Source organism: Ornithodoros turicata, chromosome 7 (genome assembly GCF_037126465.1).
Source record: "Ornithodoros turicata isolate Travis chromosome 7, ASM3712646v1, whole genome shotgun sequence".
NCBI lineage: Eukaryota > Metazoa > Arthropoda > Arachnida > Ixodida > Argasidae > Ornithodoros > Ornithodoros turicata.
Genome location: NC_088207.1, coordinates 15896867 through 15917112, shown reverse-complemented (window position 1 = coordinate 15917112; position 20246 = coordinate 15896867). Strand labels below are relative to the sequence as shown.

Genomic DNA, 20246 nt, shown 5'->3' with positions numbered 1-20246 from the left:
ACTTTATGTCGAGGACGACGAACATTTAAAGGACGATTACGACGTCTCGTCTCGCGGTCCGAAACAACGTTACGAAGCGACGAAGGGTGGAAAATACTTTAACCTGGTCGGTCAGATCAATACCGACCTGTTTCAACAGCCGCGCCTGATGGTACCTGCCGTCGAAATTCGTGTCGTTTTCCTGTTAAACAACGACGAATTTAAACTCGTATCGGTCCCCAAAGACAAGAAAACGTACAATTACGAGGTGGACATTAAAGAAATGACGTTACACTTGAAAAAGGTGACGCTGGCACCTTCCCTATTTTTGGAATACGAGCGGCGGCTTCAGACCACGCCGGCCATCTACGTGTTACGCGGATTGGAAACCAAGGTGCGGAGCTTGAGTGCCGGGAGCTTGGACGCTCACTTTGAAAACGTTTACCCCGAAAGGGTACCTTCCAAATTATGCGTCGCCCTGCTCGCCACGTCCGACTTTCTCGGCGACATCCAATCGAACCCCTACAAATTCCGTCATTACGACCTGTCTCATTCGATGCTCTCCGTGGACGGCCAGCAAGTGCGAGCCGAGTACGACTTTCAGAACGACCTCGTCAAAATTCCCTACTTTAACTTCTTGCAAGAACTGGGAGAGAAACATTTCAAGTATAGCTACGAGCGATTTAAAACGAACGGGTTCCTCCTCTACTTCAACCTGGACGTGGACAAGTGTTCTTCTCCTTCGCATTTGAACGAGTGGCGAAAAGGAAACGTTCGCCTGCAATTACGCTTCGCTAAAGCCCTTCCACACGCGGTCACCGTCCTCTTGATTTCCGAGTGTCCCAAGCTCATGTACGTCGACAAGGACCGTACGGTCACCTTCCCATAAGAAAAGATGTACGAGAGCGACATCTTGGAACTCGTGTCCCTGAACCCCCTCGCTTCCTCCATGCTGAGAGGCATTTGCGCTTCCAACGAAGCCTTCGTTTTACGCAAACCCGGTTATTTAATCATCAATACGGAAGAGCGAAGAAGACGCGGGCAGCACTGGGTGCTCTACCTGAAAAACTACGACGGGTCTTCCGTGTTTTTCGACAGCTACGGACTTCCCCCCATCGAAGCAAACCTTCGAAGGACTTTACCTGTAGTGGACGAGTATAACGACAAGTGTATTCAATCACCCTTTTCGCCTTACTGCGGGCTTTTTTGTATCTACGTAGCCACGCGCATGTCGAAACGCTACAGCTTGAAAAGTTGTGTATCCATGTTTTCCTGTAACCTCGAAGAGAATGACGAAACAATAAAACGTCTCCTCGTGAGCGAACTCGTTTCGTAAAAAATAGACTATTTATTTTCACGACATACACAAGACCCTTGCGAGACGATCTTCCAACGTGCTGACCCGACGCTCACCGCCGTCGTCGCCGGTCTGCACCGTGACGTCGAGGGATGTGTGGAGAAGCCAGTAGCGACGGACGATAGGCCGGTTGAAACCCGCGTTGATGAGACACGGGTCGACTGCCTCTCCTCGTCTATACTTTTCCAACAGCTCGAGCTTGTAATCTACGAAACGCTTCATTTTCTTTGCAATCTTCCCACTGACGGTGAACAGACGTAAGGGTATCGTCTTGAGAATCGAGCGAAAGTCTCCCTCGCAGCTATCGCCGTGAATATAATCGCGTAATCGCATCAAGTCCCGATACATTCGCGTTTGCACAAAGGTGGCAAACCTCTGCTCGGGCGTCATCATGACTGAGACGGAATGAGAGTAGACAACCTTTTTTTATTTCTCGTTACACATGAATTAGGCTCCAGCTTTGGTTTCGTAGCCGGGAAGGCAGCCCAAATACGGACGAAGGCTCGAGTCTAACCAATGGCTGGGGTTTCTCGACCAGAGTCCACCGCAGCGACAGGTAGTCAGTTGATCGCCGATTCGCAAAAAGAAGGTCTTTGGAGGAGGCTTGAAGGTTAGGACCAGGGGTAGATCTCCCGTCAGTAGCCATTCGTAATCTGCAACGAAAGGAGTGTGAGAAACGCGTGTTTTTTTAACTCAAACACACACGTACAATCTTCTTCAGTCACAGAGTGACACTGATGGTCCATCTTCTCCATCTTCCTTCAATAGTCGAAGTCCTTCGCAACGTACGTCGAACGGTACCGTCCGACAGCCGAGAAACGGGCGAATCAATCGGTCCGTCCAATGCTTTTGCTCTGAAAAAATGTGAACGATTATAGAACGTATTAAAAAATAACGAGGAAGCGTACCTTTGGACCACAATCCACCACAATTGGTGCAGAAGAAGCGGGCGCTGCCAATCTCCCGAAATATGTGAGGCGGGAAAAAACCGACTTCACGCGCAGCAAAAGTGTTGTACACTGGAAACGAAACTCTTCAAACATTTCGACGATGATGATGACGTCATGGGTATTACTTACGAGGATCTACCAAGCTGATCATGATGGAATGACGATCGACCATTCGCTTCGACATTTATAGTAAAGCTTTGCCTCTCACTCTCTATGACGTCATTGAACGTGTTTGAACATGTTAAGACGTGTTTGAACATGTTCGGACACGGGCGGCGAAGTCGCCCCTGGACACACTCGTTCCTCTCTCTTCCTCTTTATGACGTCATTGAACGTGTCTGAACATGTTTGGACGTGTTTAGACACAGGCGTCGAAGTCGTCCCTGGACACACTACTTCCCTCTCTCTCTCTATGACGTCATTGAACGTGTTTGAACATGTTTGACGTGTTTGAACATGTTGTGACGTGTGTAGACACGAACCCCGCAATACGAAAAACGTCACGCAGTACGAATTAGATTGGTGGTTAGTGTGTCGCGCCCAGTGTAGAAGGATCCTGGGTTCGAATCCCACTCTGGGTCTTCTCGTCGTCATGTACAAGTCGTCCCAGAGTGTTAGCTTGAAATTAGTGTAATGTTTTATTCAACGCCGATGACATCATTGTCATATGCGACATCGCAAAAAGGCGCGAAAGACGGAAGGCGGGGTGGTCAAAGTACAGACGACACCGTCGCAATGCGAGGAGGAGGAGAGCGGTGTAGCGACTATAAAAGGTGCGCTGGTTCTACGACGATTGATCGACAGCCCACGAGGGGCATTCATCCACGACGTGAGTCGTTTCGTGGACCAAAATGTAAGTTGACCGTCTCTGCTGTGAGAGTGTATTCTATGCATGACATTGTTTTTCAGGAACCAATAGCCGCTGTCACCGCATGACACTGAACACAGGGTCTCATCCCATCCTCTCTCATCATCATCATCAATCTCAAGCGTTCCTCAACTGAAGGGAAAAGTGAGCATTGTTTCGTGAGAGGAAATCTCGTACTGATTTTGTTTGACCGCAGTGCCGCGCTGTCTCGTATGTCAGTACGACCCCATCGATGCCATGCTCGTGGCCGTAGAAAGAGAGCACGAAGCTAGAATAGAGAATCTCGGTAATAGCCCAGTCGTCCTTTCAGATGACGACGACGACGACAGAGTCAGTAGTCCGCCTTTCGTAATACCTGAAACGGACGACGACGAACCCCTAGATGGACATGACAATGCAGACGAATTGCTCATGTGGGAAGGGGATCAGTCGTATGCAGATTTCATTCCTCTGTCTGGTAGGGTTCGAGATGAATCACCAGATGCAAGCCCAGAATTTCGAAACGAAGCTGAGCCTGTCCAGGGTCGTAGAATCGTTGAATTGAGAGAACACGTCGTAGAGAATCATCCCTCCGTCACGGAGAGACGATTCCTTCCTTTCTTTGTCACAGATGAGGCATTTGACGGAACGGCTACTAGGTACACGCTTCTCTGTTCCCCGCACGACGACAACGTCGACGATTTGCGACTCTATCTACCGAGCATAGCTCCAGTAATCACGCGCGTCCTCGAAGCTTATCCCATGCCTTTCAAATTTTGTCTGTGCTCGAAAGCGCTCATGGTTAAGGACGGAGCCGACGGGTTGACTTCTCATCTCCTTCACGTGAACCTTCACATGAGAGTGGTTCATAACCGTCAAGAAATCGAAGACGCGATAAATGCTGCTATCGCAGAATCCTCGCAACGCGTAGAAAACTATGCGAGAGAAGGGTCTGGTTTCACCTCGAACGACGTCCAATGTGTCGACTTAAAACTAACGCGTTTGAAACCGAAGCGGATTGGGTGCACGATCGAGCTTCCCGAAATGTTGAAGAAAAAAACAAAGACTCTCACAAACGTCAAACTTCCACCGAATCACGAAAACGAGTGTTTCAAGTATAGCGTGCTGGCACTCTTGCATCCGTTGAGGAGTAAACCAAACCTTCATTTTAGATACCACAAATACATGAATCCTTCGAATCCGGAGACGCGTGTAACATACTGGCCACCCTGCTTCCCAGTCACTTACGAAGACATTGCCCTGTGGGAGAGAAAAAACAAAATCTCCGTGTACATCTACGTGTTCGACGAGCAGACGAGTTCGATATCTACCGGACGGGTTCCCTGCACGCTCTATCAGGACAAAGTCCACCTGCTCGAGGTTAGGGAGCATTTCTATGGGATCCGAAAATTTAGCACTTTCATGGGGCGAGGTGACTATTTTTATTGCGAGAAATGCACGAGCGGTTATAGGACGAGAGGAGCGTTGGAGCAGCACGAACGTTTGTGTCGAGACGTAAACGAAGTAATTCTCGAAATGCCAAAAGCGGGGGAGAGCGTTTCCTTCACCAAGATACAGTACATGCATCCCTATCCCTATTTTGCGGTGTTGGACACGGAAAGCATACTGGAAAAGGACGCGCTCGTTAAGGACGCCTCGAGTGTGCACAGGATGAGCTCGTATAGCATTGTGCTAGTGAGAAGTTGTGATGGGAAAATAATGGACGTAGATGGCTATTTGGGACCCAACGCGGCAGAAAAATGCTTGCTCTCGCTCAAGCGATTTAGCGATCAAATCGATAGGCTGAACCGTCTTCCCTCACCGTTGGTCATGAGTATGGAAGACCACTTTCGGCACGCGAGCGCTACGCACTGCGAATTTTGTGGAATCGAATTTAACCGACATACGCGGAAGGTGTCGCATCACGACCACACCCGTTTCGTAGACCCCGGTTCCTCGAATTTTGTCGCGACGCTGTGTGATACGTGTAACCTTACGTGTCGAAACACTAAAGAACTCGTCGTGTGCGTGCACAACCTGCAGTACGATTTGAGCTCCCTTCTCCGCCATATGCACGTTCTAAATATGGGAGAACCGTGGATCTTAGCGTCTACCACAGAAAAAATACGAGGCTTCAATATTGGCGAGCTCCATTTCCGCGATACCACGCAGTTTTTCAACCTCTCGTTGTCTAACCTGGTAGAAACGCTCCTCTCCAGCGGTGGCGAGAGTGCGTTTCATTGCACCCGTCAAATGTTTGGTGACCGTTTCCGACGGCTTCTCAAGAAGGGAATTTACCCGTACACCTTCGTCGACAGTTTCGAAGTGTACAATTTGCCCGCACTACCGCCAAAGGAAGCTTTCAAAAGTGACCTGAACGATGAAGAGATCACGGACGAGGACTATCAGTACGCCCTCGAGATTTTCGAATTGTTCAAATGCAAGGACCTAGGAGATTACACGCGTCTCTACGTCACGCTCGACACCTGTCAGCTGTGCGACATCGTGCTGTATTTCAGAAAGATTGCGCTAGAGACGGATGGGATAGATATCTTACGCACCGTGTCCCTCGCCAGTTACGCGTGGAGTAGCGCTTTGAAGCTCACCAATGTCAAACTCGAGCTCATAAGCGACCAAGAGATGTACGAAACGATCGAGAAGGGAATCAGGGGAGGCATTTGTAACAGCTTCCACAGATACTGTCGGGCTAATCACGAGGGGTGCGACGATTACGATCCCCAGCAAGAAAAGACTTTTATCCAGTACCTCGACGTGAACAGTTTGTACCCCTACGCGATGACTTTTCATCTCCCAACAGGGGGCTTTGAGTGGGTCGATCCTTCGAGGTGGAGCGAGATCGATTTTCTCAACATTCCTCACGATTCGCAAGTGGGTTACGTCTACGTAGTAGACTTGTCGTATCCCGAAGAACTGCACGCACTCACCAGGGATTTTCCCCTGGCACCCGAACACAGGTGCGTGGACGAGAACGAACTCTCCCCCTACCAACGCCACCTGAAAGATGCGTTGTCGCTGAACGCCCCTCCCACCAAGAAACTCTTGCTGACGTGCTACGACAAAGAACGTTACGTCGTTCATTATGCATTGCTCGCTCTGTACGTGAGGTTGGGCATGAAAATAAAACGTGTTCACAGCATCCTCTCGTTCCGCCAAGACAACTTTTTGCGAACCTTCGTGCAGGGAAACGTCGCGTTGAGGAATGCCGCGACCACGAAATTCGAGCGACTTCTGTACAAAACCATGTCGAATAGTACGTTCGGTAAGACGATACAAAATGTGAGACGGATGAAAAGGTATGCCCTAGCCTACGACAAAGAAAGCGCGCTCAGAAAAGCTAGCTCCGTCGACTGTCAGCATTTTCTCATTCTGAGTGACAAGTGCATCTTGTACGAGATGAAGCAGCGCCGCATCAAATGCACGCACCCCCTTTACGTGGGCTTCGCCATTCTAGAAATATCCAAAGTCCGAATGTACAGCTTCATCTACGAGTCGCTCTTTTCTCGCTTGTCATGTCCAGTGCAATTGATCTATAGCGACACGGACAGCATAATTTTTTCTCTCACGTGTGAAAGCCTGGAAGAGCAGCTGGTGAAGATTGAGAGTGAGTTAGATCTGTCTTCCTATCCGCCAGACCACCCGCTTTTCAACGACGAGCACGCGAACCAGATGGGGTTCTTCAAAGACGAGACGGGGGGTGGAGTTATTCAGGAAGTCGTAGCCATCCGAGCGAAAATGTACAGCATTCTCTTGGCTGGGACACACAAACAGATCGCGAGAGCGAAAGGAGTTAAGAAGGACGTGGTGAGGAAACATTTATTGCACGAAGTGTACCGAGATTCTCTGTTCAATGAAACGGCGGTCTCTCAGAAGCAGTGCACCATCCAGAGTATAAAGCAAACGATGTACACCATTTCGAGACTCAAGAAGAGCTTGGTCCCCTACGACGACAAGCGCTATCTCGTGGATGCCGTACACTCCTTCCCTTATGGGAGCTGCGAATACGGTAAGCTTTGTTATGTTTTGACGCGTATAGGATTACGATAGTGCTCTCTCTCTTTGTGCAGCAACGGAAAACCCGGAAGAGAGCCCGAGAGCGTCGACGTCGTCAGGCATCGAGTAACCGCGGAACAAAGAGCTGCACGCGCATGTAATCGAGAATAAAAGTTCTAGTCGAGACATGCTTCTCTCTCTCTCTCTCTCGCAGACAGGAGAAGTACGGGTCATCGTGGCAGTGTGGTAGCGGAATGGGTGTACGAAAAGAATTACCATTCCGTCATCGTGCTGGTGCAGTGACCCGCGCAATGACGACGCTGCGATGAAGATACCCCATATCCTTTCTCTTGAGGCAAGTCAGGGAGGGTGCAGGCATCTATCGACCAAGTCCTTTGTATGTATTCAATAAAGATGTTTCAGTGAAAGAGCACACAGAGTCTCGTCAAAGTTATTCGGACTGTTTAATGCGTTGCATGTCAATAACCAAGCGGTATTTCAATAAATCAGTGACGAAGTTGGCGATGTAGACTGCTTGCAAATGTCGCTGCTTCCGTAGAGCGTGCTTAATATGAGCGATGGCACGAGCGAGAAGGTCCACGATGTCTGCAGCGATGTAGTTGAATTCTGCGTTGGACAAGCTCACAAATTCGCTCATTAGTCCCAGGGGTCCGTCCGGAACCGTTATGCAGACGTTCTTGTAACGGGCGTAAATTCGACGCACCATCTCCTGCAGCGGCCCCGGCGAGATCTCTCCTATATTGCCAAAGCCTACCATGTCTATCACGTAGCGAAAAGCAGTGATGACGAGCTCGTTGCGGGGACTTTCGCCGTTGAAACATTCCTTCTCCACTTCTTCCCAAGAAGCGTGGGTGCGGGAACAATTTTGTAAAGAGTGGTAGCTGAACATCTTCACGTAGTGATGACGCGAGCGCGGTGCGCGCTGCCTTTATACAGATAAACGCGCGCACAAAGAAACGAGAGTAAAACCGGAACCGAAAAGCCACCCGTCGCCGCTAGCAGCGCGCGCGCGCATGCGCGGACGGGTGGAGCAGAGGGCGCGCGCGCGTCGCCTCTCTCAGTTTCTCTCGGACCGTCGCGGAAGACGGACGTGCGCTCCGCGCGCTCGCTCAGTTGCTGGCTGGATCTCGTAGAGAGCAGACGTGTTGTTCTCCGCGCTCGCTCAGTTTCTGCCTGGAAGTTGCCGCGGGGGAAAAGGTGAGTGATTTGACGCGCTCCTTTTCTCGTATGTTTGCCGTGTTTAGCGGTGACCGCGCTCGTGCTAAGCCTTTTCTCGCATGTTTAGACTTGTTTTGCGGTGTCCAAGCCTGTTGACGCATGTTTAGCGATGTGTGGTTCCCGCCTTGTGTTAGCTGCGTAGTGTTGAGGTTATGCCCAAGCGCGCTCCTTTTCTCGTATGTTTGCCGTGTTTAGCGGTGACCGCGCTCGTGTTAAGCCTTTTCTCGCATGTTTAGCGATGTGTGGTTCCCGCCTTGTGTTAGCTGCGTAGTGTTGTGGTTAGGCCTAAGCGATCGTCCCCCCGTAAGCCTTTTCCCCCCCGATGTGTACTGTTTTCTGTTTAGCAGTAGCGGTTAGACCTTTTCTCTCGCATGCCTAGACTTGTTTAGCAGTGCTGTCATTTTTACCTGCCGCTAGTATCTTGTTCTCTGTCTCTCTCCTCTAGAGCTATGATGGTGGCGCCATCTGGTGTGATGCCTTGCAACTAAGTGGCCACCTGTCGTCGATCTCTGCAACTACCCGACGTCAACAAGCACTGGTCACCCCGGAGCGGCTTCTTCGCCGCGGCATCGTTGATTTTCGAATAAATTGTTTCTCTCCACTCTATTTCTATCTTTTTATTTTATTTTCTACCTATTTTTTTATTTTTTATCAGCTCAAGTATCCGGAAACTCGCACAGTGGTCTGGACACGTCCTAGATGATCCCCAATTAGTGTAATGACTCCCTGGTGGGTCCTGATTAATGTGGGGGGTCCCAATTAGCTCTAATTGCTAATTAATGGCGTCCAGACAAAGATGTGAGTTTCCGGATACTTGAGCTGATCCCATACTACTCGTGAGTGCATCGCACAGGCAGGCATATGCTTTGTCTAGACACAGAGAGTGATCAGACTTATACTACGTGGTATGTACATGTAGAGATGTATTGATTATTTCTTTCTGCTCAGTGTATGCTTCTAGCAGAATAAACGGTAATTACTTGAGCAATATGTGCATTTCTACGCATTATTTTCGGTCATGCATTCAGTGGTCGCAGGTGCTAAGTGGCCGGATCCCGGACCACTTAGCAGAGGGGACCACTGGATCAATTCCCCTGGTTCCACTTCAAGTGGGACCATCGTGAAGCTGGTTCCACTTTCAACTGGTCCCAGTCACTAAGTGGTCCCACACTCAAAGTGGGTCCTGTCCAGTAAACCACTTTGAAGTGGTCCCACTCCAGATTTTTGCCTGGGCAGGCAGGTTTGCCACTTCAACCCGGCGATAACTGTATCCATAACTCGCTGGAACGTCGCTGGTGCTGTGCAAAGGCCGAAAGTCATAACATTGAATTTGAAAAGTCCATCCGGAGTGACGAAGGCAGTCTTCTCACGGTCACGTTCGTCGACTTCGATTTGCCAGTACCCTGTCTTCAGGTCCATGGAAGAGAAAAAAATTGCATTTTGAAGGCGATCGAGCGTGTCGTCGATGCGCGGTAACGGGTAAACGTCCTTCTTCGTTATCTCATTGAGTTTCCGGTAGTCGACGCAGAACACTGAGTGTTCCGTCCTTCATCTTCACTAGTACCACCGGCGATGCCCACGGACTGGTCGACGGCTGGATAATGTCATCTCTTAGCATCTCTTCTACTTGCTTTCGAATCGTTTCTCGCTCTTTGCAGGATACCCGGTACGGCATGCGGTGAATTAGACGGGCGTTTTCGTCGACGATGATGCGGTGCTTCGTAATGTGCGTTTGTCTTACTTTCGACGATGCAGCGAAACAGTCACTGAAATCGTTGAGCATCTGGAGAAGGGTTTGCTTTTGAGTTGTATTGAGTTGAGGGTTTACGTCGAAATGTCCGGCCTCGTGTTCCGCGGTGACCGCGATGCGAGAAGCGTCCGTCAGGCAAACATGCGTGGTGGTGGATTGGTCTACGATAACGGCTATCTTCGTGCCGTTTGCGAGGTGTTGTGGCTCCGGGTGAAAATTTGTGACCAGGAGTTCGACTGTTCCGTTTCTTACGGGCACAATTCCTCGTGCTATCCCAATTCCTCGTTCGAGGAGAAGTTGCGTGTTGCCTTCAGCCAACAAACAGCCAGTTGGTGCTCTGTCGAACGTAGCGGTCACAAGGACTGACGACAAGGGAGGCAGGTTGACGTGCTGACTCGTCACGGCGGTTACGTCCGTGTTTGCGGGCTTCCCCGGGGTTATTCGTGCCCACCACTTGTCTTCCGCAGTTTTCGGCGTTTTGGAAGAGATAACTCCATTTGTGAAGTCAATGACTGCCTCACTTTCGACTGAGTACTACATCCCGTGGGGAGTTCGGCAAAACGGCGAAGCTGACGACGTACTGGATGTCATGCACTTGTATGACTGCAGTGCATCGGCCAGTCGGTGTTACGACGTGTCCACCAGCAGTCCTGATGTCAGACTCATCCCACTGCGTTTGCACCTTGCGAAGCTTCTTAGCCAACGTACCACTTATAACGGAGTCGTCGGCTCCGGTATCGATTAACGCAATCATCTCATGGCCGTCGATGAGTATTTTCAGGTTATTGGTAATCTTCAGTAGTATATAGTCAGCTCAACTGGCCCACAACTCACACAGTGGCCTGGACGCCATTAATGAGCAATTAGAGCAATCTGGGACCACCCACAGTAATTAGGATCATTCATGGAGTCATTACACTAATTGGGGAGCATCTAAGACGTGTCCAAACCACTGTGTGAGTTGTGGGCTAGTTGAGCTGATAAAAAATAAAAAAATAGGTAGAAAATAAAATAAAAAGATAGAGATAGAGTGGAGAGAAGGAGTTTAGTTGAAGATCAACGATGCCATCTTGGAGAAAGCGGTCCTGAACGGTCGCTGACCATCGCCGGGCGACGGAGCACAGAGGCAGGTTGCAAAGCATCGCAGCTATGGCTACCAGTTCCGAACGTCCTGTGACGTCAGCTGTGACGTCATCATGGCATGTCTGGGCAAGTTAAGACAGCTCTGGACATGCGAGGAGAAAAACACTCGTAATACAGAGGCTGGGAAAGCAAGGGTATGCTAACCATCAATAGCTAACAAGAAAAAGAATTAGTTACACAACAAATGCGCCCACCATGACAGGAGCGCAGAACGATGTGACTGCTCCATCCGACAGCCAGGCAGAGAACTGACTCAAAATGGTTTTTTTCTCCTGTATAAAGCCCCGCAGCTGCACCCCCTAGCGGTTGCTTTCTCAACTAATCTCACGACAAAATTATTAAGAATCACGCCAGCGCTACTCCCGTTCCCAAGGCAGAAGATAGAAAATGGCGGGGATGCCTGGACAACAGCAACCAGCACCCGACGTGCACCGGCATGAAAATCGCAAACAAAGCGGGGACAAAGTTGGCGAAAGAATTAGTTACACAACAAATCAACCCACCACAACAGGAGCGCAGACCGATGCGACTGCTCCATCCGCGAGGCAGGCAGAAACTGAGCGAGCACGGGGACTGCGGAGCAACCGACTGCACGTCTGCTCTCCGCGACAGCCAGTGAGCAACTGACTGGGGCGACACGCCGCGTCCGCTACGCATGCGTTCTTAGCGCCCTCTGCGGCGACCACCTGCGAGGAGGTGGAGGAGGAGTGTCGTTGGGAGGAACCCGAGAGGTCTGCCTGCCTGATTAGGCGGCATGTTTCTCGGGAAGGGAAAGGTGGTGGAGAGGAGGAGAGGAAAGGGTGAAGTGGAAGACCGAGCGGAATCCGCTCGGGGGGAGGATAGCTGCGTCCATGGGCCGACTTCAGGGGAACTGTGCCGGCATACGCCTATTACACATCTGAGGGAAACCCAGGAAAAACCCCAGACGGCACAGCCGGCCCGCGGATTCGAACCGCGGACCTCCCAGTCTCCAAGCGCACGCGTTACCGCTGCGCCTCCGGAGCTGGTACCACCTGCGAGAGGCTAAGAGAGAAGAGCATTCCTGCGCCCTCTTCTTCTGTTGCTCATTGATCGTGACGTCATCCCATTGTCCCAAGGCTACACCATTTTTTTCCACTAATGCTCCTTTGGAAAAGCTCAATCTGCAATGAAGCCGCGGTATCATCACCTCGTCATCATGCACCTGCATGGCTCAAGGACGCGTACGCTCTAGACAGGGGACCTATTATTTGTTGAATCACTATCAACAAAATACAGAAGCCGACACTGAAGATTTTTGTTTAAGTTTAATTTGTACAAGCTTTCGCGTGGAGGTCCACGCTTCCTCAGGTACAAAGTGAAGTGGTGACACACATAAGTATATATAGTATAGACATATACACTGCTGTACAAAGAAAGGGAAGAGGAAAGGAGATATGGTGCCACATGTCTGTGTGCAATGAATAGCTGGGCAGACGGATAGGTGACCTCTAACCGTTTAAGAACAGTAAAAGGTGTTGTTGTGAACAAAAAGGCTCGCCAACCCAGTTTCGCGGAAGGGGGGTCAGGAGTATGGGAAACGAGTGGCCCAGAATGGACAAAAGGGAAGGTTACGGATTATCTAACGGAGTACCAGACGATGACTGAAAGTGGGGATTCAAGAATTGTGCACAAATAAATATAGATATATAGCTACTAAATTTACATAAGCGGATATAACGAGCCAGGACTAAGATTCAGACCATTTGGTGTGAGACACTTGAATTACGAAATTAAGTAGGACTCTCTATTCTTACGTTTAATGTCGGTGCAGAACCCAGATTCTAGCAATATAATTTTCAAATCAGTTTCAAAATCGTGATTAGGTTGATTGAAGTGAATGGCGACAGGAGTTTGGCGGGCATTTAGGATATCAAATTCTGCTGTTGAACACTTCCTTAATTCTCACCCTTCCGATATTCTTCCCATGCCCGCTATCATCCCCCTTTTAGAACTAGTTCTTAGCTGTAATAACTTCGTATTCAACGATCAACACTTCGTCCAAATTCATGGCGCTGCCATGGGCTCCCGGGTTTCACCTAATTATGCCAATTTATTCATGGGTCGTTTTGAAAACTCAGCCCTCAATTCTTTCCCCCTTAAGCCACTTATATATCTCAGGTTCATCGACGACATTTTTGTCCTCTGATCTGGTGATGAGGCATCTCTGCAGTCATTTTTTGATCACTTCAATTCTCTGCATAGCAAAATTAAATTTACCTGTAACTATTCAAGGTCATCCATCAACTTCCTTGATGTGACAGTGTCATGTAAATCTGGTAGGCTGACCACTGAACTATACAAGAAACCAACGGACAAGCGCCAGTATCTCCACTATGAAAGCTATCATCCCAATCACCAGAAAAGGAGTATTCCATATGGTCAGTTCTTGCGCCTGAAACGAATCTACTCAGATCAGACTGATTTTGTAAAACATGCTCAGCAAATGGTATCTGATTTCGAAAAAAGAAATTACCCATTTGAACTCATCCATGACTCGTTTGCCAAATCATCTAGCCTATCCAGGGAGTCCTTATTCACCCCGAAACGCAAAGAGGACTTAAGTAATGTAGTTTTATCCACCACATATCATAAATCACTTGTCAATACCAATTCCATTCTTAGACGCCACCTCAATATATTACATGCTGACGAGCAATTAAAGGAAATTTTTCCCACTCCCCCATTAGTAGCATTCCGTAGATCGAAAAATTTGCGCCACATCCTCACGTCATCATGCATGATGAAGCGCTCGCCGGGTTGTTATCCCTGTGGTAGTACACGGTGCCAGACCTGTAAATTTATCGCGCCGTCCACCATTGCCCGTAGCACTTTGGGTGACTTCTGTTTGAAAATTCGTCATTCACTCCACTGTAATTCACCCAATATTTGTTACTTGATATTCTGCGGCAAGTGCAATTCACAATACATCGGTGAAACCTCCAACACAATGAGAAAAATATTTTATGGCCACAAATTTGATATCCTAAATGCCCGCCAAACTCCTGTCGCCATTCACTTCAATCAACCTAATCACGATTTTGAAACTGATTTGAAAATTATATTGCTAGAATCTGGGTTCCGCACCGACATTAAACGTAAGAATAGAGAGTCCTAATTAATTTCGCAATTCAAGTGTTTCACACCAAATGGTCTGAATCTTAGTCCTGGCTCGTTATATCCGCTTATGTAAATTTAGTAGCTATATATCTATATTTATTTGTGCACAATTCTTGAATCCCCACTTTCAGTCATCGTCTGGTACTCCGTTAGATAATCCGTAACCTTCCCTTTTGTCCATTCTGGGTCACTCGTTTCCCATACTCCTGACCCCCCTTCCGCGAAACTGGGTTGGCGAGCCTTTTTGTTCACAACAACACCTTTTACTGTTCTTAAACGGTTAGAGGTCACCTATCCGTCTGCCCAGCTATTCATTGCACACAGACATGTGGCACCATATCTCCTTTCCTCTTCCCTTTCTTTGTACAGCAGTGTATATGTCTATACTATATATACTTATGTGTGTCACCACTTCACTTTGTACCTGAGGAAGCGTGGACCTCCACGCGAAAGCTTGTACAAATTAAACTTAAACAAAAATCTTCAGTGTCGGCTTCTGTATTTTGTTTATGTGATCTACAGGACTTGACTCCCCTCTTCGTATACGCATTTGAATCACTATCCCAAGATTATTTCCTTTATTCTTCTATAACGGTTTTATAGGAAACTATTGCAGAAGAGCACCATGTATGAAAGCTGATCGTAGGAATTCCAAAGTCTTACTAAATGAGACCTGCAAAAGAACAAAATATCCTAACATGTAACTGCATCAATGGCTAGTAAGAGGACTAGGCACGCAACAAATCAACACAGAGTACGGGTAACAAGGAGCGCAGAACGATGCGTCTACTCCATCCGACAGCGAGGCACGGAATTGAATCGTAATGCTTTTTCTCCTCTATAAAGTCATGCATCTGTCCCTCTTGCGGTTGATTTCTGAACTAATTTAACCATAAAATTGTTAAGAATAGCGCTATTCCCATTCAGGGCAGCACTATCGACATCGTCAAGACAAGAATGTTCCTTGTCAAAAAAAGAAAAAAATACAAAGCATCAACAAAGGAAAGCATGCATGTCGGGGCATGTCAGGACACATCAGGACAAATCGTACGACTGGTGGGCAACAGAGGAAAACAAACACAGAGACACTTGAACAGAGTGGAAAAGACACTCACCATCATTTTTCACGTTCACAGCATTCCCTCATTGTAAATCCGTTCGTCACAAAATCCACCTGCATCGTCGAACACCATTCACCAGTGACGAACCAGACATCTGCACCCCATCAGAGGCAGACAGAACCCCACCGAAGCTACGCTCTTCCACTGACGGCCAACACAATTGCCAGGAGCAGAATTAGCGTGTCCACACACGTCAGTGTCCAAGAGAGAAGTGAATCCTTGCGCCCCCTGCAGGCCGTTCTCATTGGTCGTGACGTCATCCTATTGTCTCAGGGCTACACTGTTATTTTCCACTAATGCTCCTCTAGACAAAGTCAACCTGAAACAATAGTGTTGCGGTATGACGTCATCATGCAGGTGCGTGGCTCAAGGACGCGAACGCTCTAGACAGGGGACCTGTTATTTATTGAATCACTATCCCAAGATTATTTCCTTTGTTCTACTATAATGATTGCATAGGGAACTATTGCAGAAGAGCACCATACATGAGAGGAGATTGTAGGAATTAAGCATTTCATTCCCAAAGTCTTACTGTACAGGAAAAATAGAATAATGGTTCAGCAAGACATGTCCATCCCATCCGAGAGCCAGGCAGCTAACTGAATAATGATGCTTTGTTCCTCCTGAATAAAGTCACACACCTTTCCCCTCGCGGTTACTCTCTGAACTAAACGAATCGCAACAGTATTAAGAATAGCACTATTCCCATTCAGAGCAGCACTATCGACATCGTCAAGAATGTCTCTTTTCAAAAAGGAAAAACTACATGTAGAAGGAAAGCATGTCAGAACAAGCCCAGGCATGTCAGCGCATGTTTGTGAGACAACAAGGTGGAAAAAAGCGAAAAGAAACACTTGAACAAAGAAGAAAACCAGTATCAAACTATTTCTAAGCACACGCACTCCTCTTATTCAAAAACAGTGCTCATCATAAATCCGTCCAGGGCAATACACACCATTTTTCTATTGCTACACTTTTTTCCAGTAACGGTCAACGCATTGCTACAGACTGCGTGACGCCATCACATCCTGTTTGAAGAAGACAGCGGCAAAGACTCCTATTAATTATGGAATTGCAAGAGTATTTCCTTTGTCCGATTCTTAATGACGTACATTTTTACAATAAAATTAAACAAAAAAAAGCACCATGCATATTAGCAATTTTCACCCCCAAAGGCTCATCATGGGCATTAGAATCACATCACCAGTAAACTACCACTGCTCTTTTAAAATAATAAGTGAGACCACTCAACATCATCACCAGGCTCATGTAATACATGACCCTTTCTATGCTCATACATTCGTTGTCTGGGAAGAACATGGGAAGAGTCCCTGCAAACGGAGAGGGAAGCACACGCCACGGAGTTTGAAGGTGTACAGTCCCAAATGGAAACCGTGAGGGTGAGCGCTCAGCAACAATACAAGTGGGAAATCCAAAAGATGCAGGAAAGGATAGACGAGCTCCAAGAAAAACTGGAAGAAATGCAGAAGAGGGAGGGGGCACACGTAGCGAATGATAGTACCTCACAGCCCACACGTAACACAGTGGAAAGTGACCTCGATTAAGAGAGGACGGATAACGCCAGTCGTGAAAACAGCTCACGCAAAGAAGACAACTCACTGGTCAATGACAAGACAGGGAATGCAAGCAGTACAATGAGGGGCAAGAAACAACGGAGAAGCGACGAACCAGCAACAGAGCACCTAGATGCCGGGGCGCGCCATGATACCCCAGACAGGCAGAATGGAAGGACCGCTGTATTGATAGGCGACTCAAGCATGCGTCGTATAACAGACACCGTCCAAGAAAAGACGCAATATGATGAACACGTGAAGCTCCTTGTGAGAAGTGGAGCGAAGATTGAGGAAGTCCTAAAACAAGCAGAAATACAACTGAACAAAGTGAGTGGAAATGAAGTGTTAATCGTCGTACAAGCCGGAACCAATGACATTCTCGAGGGAACCCCAGTGGAGGCAATCCTGGAATACCCGTGTTCATGGATCATTTGGGTACAAAAGGAACATCCCAGGGCAACGGTGGAAATTTGCACGTTGCCCGGTATCTACTCAAAGGGACCTGAAGCACAATCTGCTGCAGCAGCCTTGAACAGAGGACTGTATGCCCTGCGGAATGAGATAGGCAACTCAATCAGAATCTTCAGGACCGCATGGCGACGACAGGACGTGGCACCCGATGGACTACACTACAACGAGGAGACTGCCATGAGATTGGGTATCAACCTGGGCAACAAAGCAGCCCTGTTTTAGACCTTCCCACGATGTACATGCCACTGCCACCACGGCACCAGAGAGCACAGCAACCAGCAAGACACGCGCAGAGCCGTGGACACGACAACAGGGATCTAGTGGGCGTCTTAGTCAATGCCCTAATGAAGTACAAGGGACCGCCCGCCGGACGTACAACTTCCAAGGAACCCAACGCTGCAACACACAAGAGGAAGAGAGGACAGCATAGACGCAGAAGGGCAAACAGAAAAATCACCATGGCTTTCCTGAATTTGCAAGGGGGACGAAGGGTTCATAAGTGGATGGAAATAGCAGACATCATGGAAACAGGGGCTATTGACATATACGGTGTTGCAGAATCGCACTTAAGAAATGAAGAAACGCCCCCTCAACTCGAGGGTATAATCTGGGAGGGAAACAACCGCAAAGATGGTGAACGACAGTGGGGGAGGCCTTGGAATCCTGATAAACAAAACAATGAAATGGTACAGAATAAAGGAGGAGTGCAAAGAACATATGTGGATCCAAGGCAGGATCGGAAAGCTACCTGTAAGCCTGGCAGTTGTCTACCTCAGGACAGGACGTGACCTCAACACACATGACCACAATGAAAGCGTCCTAAAGTGCTTGCACGAAGGTATGATGCACCTAAAACAAAATGGTGAGGTGGTAATAATGGGAGACTTCAATGCCCACCTAGAAGAGCTGGATGGATTTACAGACAAACAAGGATCAGCAATGCAAGACTTCGTGGAAAAACACAACCTTGTCATTGGAAACCTAATGGACAAGTGTACGGGGAAACATAGATGGAGTGTCAAAGATAGACGGACATCTATTGACTACTGCCTACTCACACAGAAAATATCAAAGAAAGTAAACGCAATACACATAGATGAAGAGGGACGATGGGGCATGGGAAGTGACCATAATAGAATGACTATAAGTTTACGGGGTAAAACCCCTGACAAGATTTTGAGACTGGACAAGAGACTGCCTCGGCTGGAAGAGGAGGAGGAAATAGCAAAGCAGCTGGAAGATTTAGACTCTACCCCCTCAACATATGAAGACTGGACAACCCTTATCAACACCAAACTTGAAGAAAAAATGAAAGTACAAGCACTTAGCAATAAGAGACCAAAAAGGTGGTGGGACGGGGAGGTCACGGACAGCATACAGGAGAGGAAGCATGCGTTAGCCAAACATAGGAGAGCAGTGGCAAAACAGGAGCCACTAGAGTCAATAAAGAACCTATAGGAGGAATATAGACAATGCAAACAGCGAACCGCCAGTATGATACAGAAGAAGATCAAACAAGTAGACACAAAATTTATCCAATCTCTAAAGTCGGCGGGAAGGAAAGCCCCAACTAAATTTTGGCGATATGTGAAATCGCTAGCTGGCAAACCAGAACGACGACCCCCTCAGCAGACATCATGCCCGACGACAGGAATCAGGAAACTTCAACAATGGTTGAGTCAGCCAATGACGGAGCCAGGAGTCGGGGCATCAAAAGATAATGCATGCGACGGAATAACCTGCGCAAGTGACACACCTGCAGAAGACATCACACCAGAGGAGCTACAAAGAGCACTGCACAGGTTAGACGCTTCCAGCAGCCCAGGCCCTGATAACATATCGCCAAGAATTCTTAAAGGACTGGGCCCGAAGGCAAGAGAGTGGCTGAGAGGGGCGCTAAATCAAGCGATTAGAACAAAACAACTGCCAAAACCTTGGCTGGAAGGCCAGATTACAATGATATACAAAGGGAATGGACCACAAGTGGACTTCAACAATTACCGACCCATAACGGTGACATCAGCAGCGTACAGACTACTGGCGAGGATCATAGCGGAAAGATTAGAGCACCTACAAGTGTTTGGAGAAATGCAAAACGGCTTCAGGAAGGAAAGACGACTAGAGGACAATCTCTATGTCTTATGCCAGATACTGGACATAAAAAGGAAGCAGAAGAAGCCAATATACCTGGGATTCCTCGATATCAAAAAGCCTACGATTCGGTGTGACGGGAAGAACTCTGGAAAGTATTGCAGGAATACAACATTGAGGAAAACACAATCGGGATTATCAGAGCCATGTACACCGGTGCAGTATAGTAAGGGCAAAATGGAAAGGTAGAACCACGGAGCCCATACCAGTCACCAGAGGAGTAAAGCAAGGATGCCCGCTGTCTCCCATGCTCTTTAACATGTATATAGCAAGGATAGCCTATAGCAAAACTGGAAGAAATACTCATCAAGTCACAATTAGGCATACAACTGGAATACTGGGAGCAAGGCACACAACACAAGATAACGATCCCAGACCTACTATATGCCGATGACCTTCTGATACTGGCGGAGGACGTGGGAGTTTTGCAGGACATGCTGAACCTATGCGGGGAATTTGCTACAAAAAGGGGTCTGTCCTTCAACACTAAAAAATCGGCAATTTTGAGCTTCAAT

At 48.1% G+C, this 20246-nt stretch overlaps 1 long non-coding RNA gene across 1 annotated transcript; it reads left to right on the top strand.

The window, feature by feature from the left end:
* Positions 1–8245: 8245 nt before the first annotated feature.
* Positions 8246–8989, top strand: LOC135399579 (uncharacterized). The gene is made up of 2 exons (XR_010424349.1): positions 8246–8362; positions 8829–8989. It is a non-coding gene; the product is annotated as an uncharacterized LOC135399579 (long non-coding RNA).
* The last annotated feature ends 11257 nt before the right edge of the window (positions 8990–20246 follow it).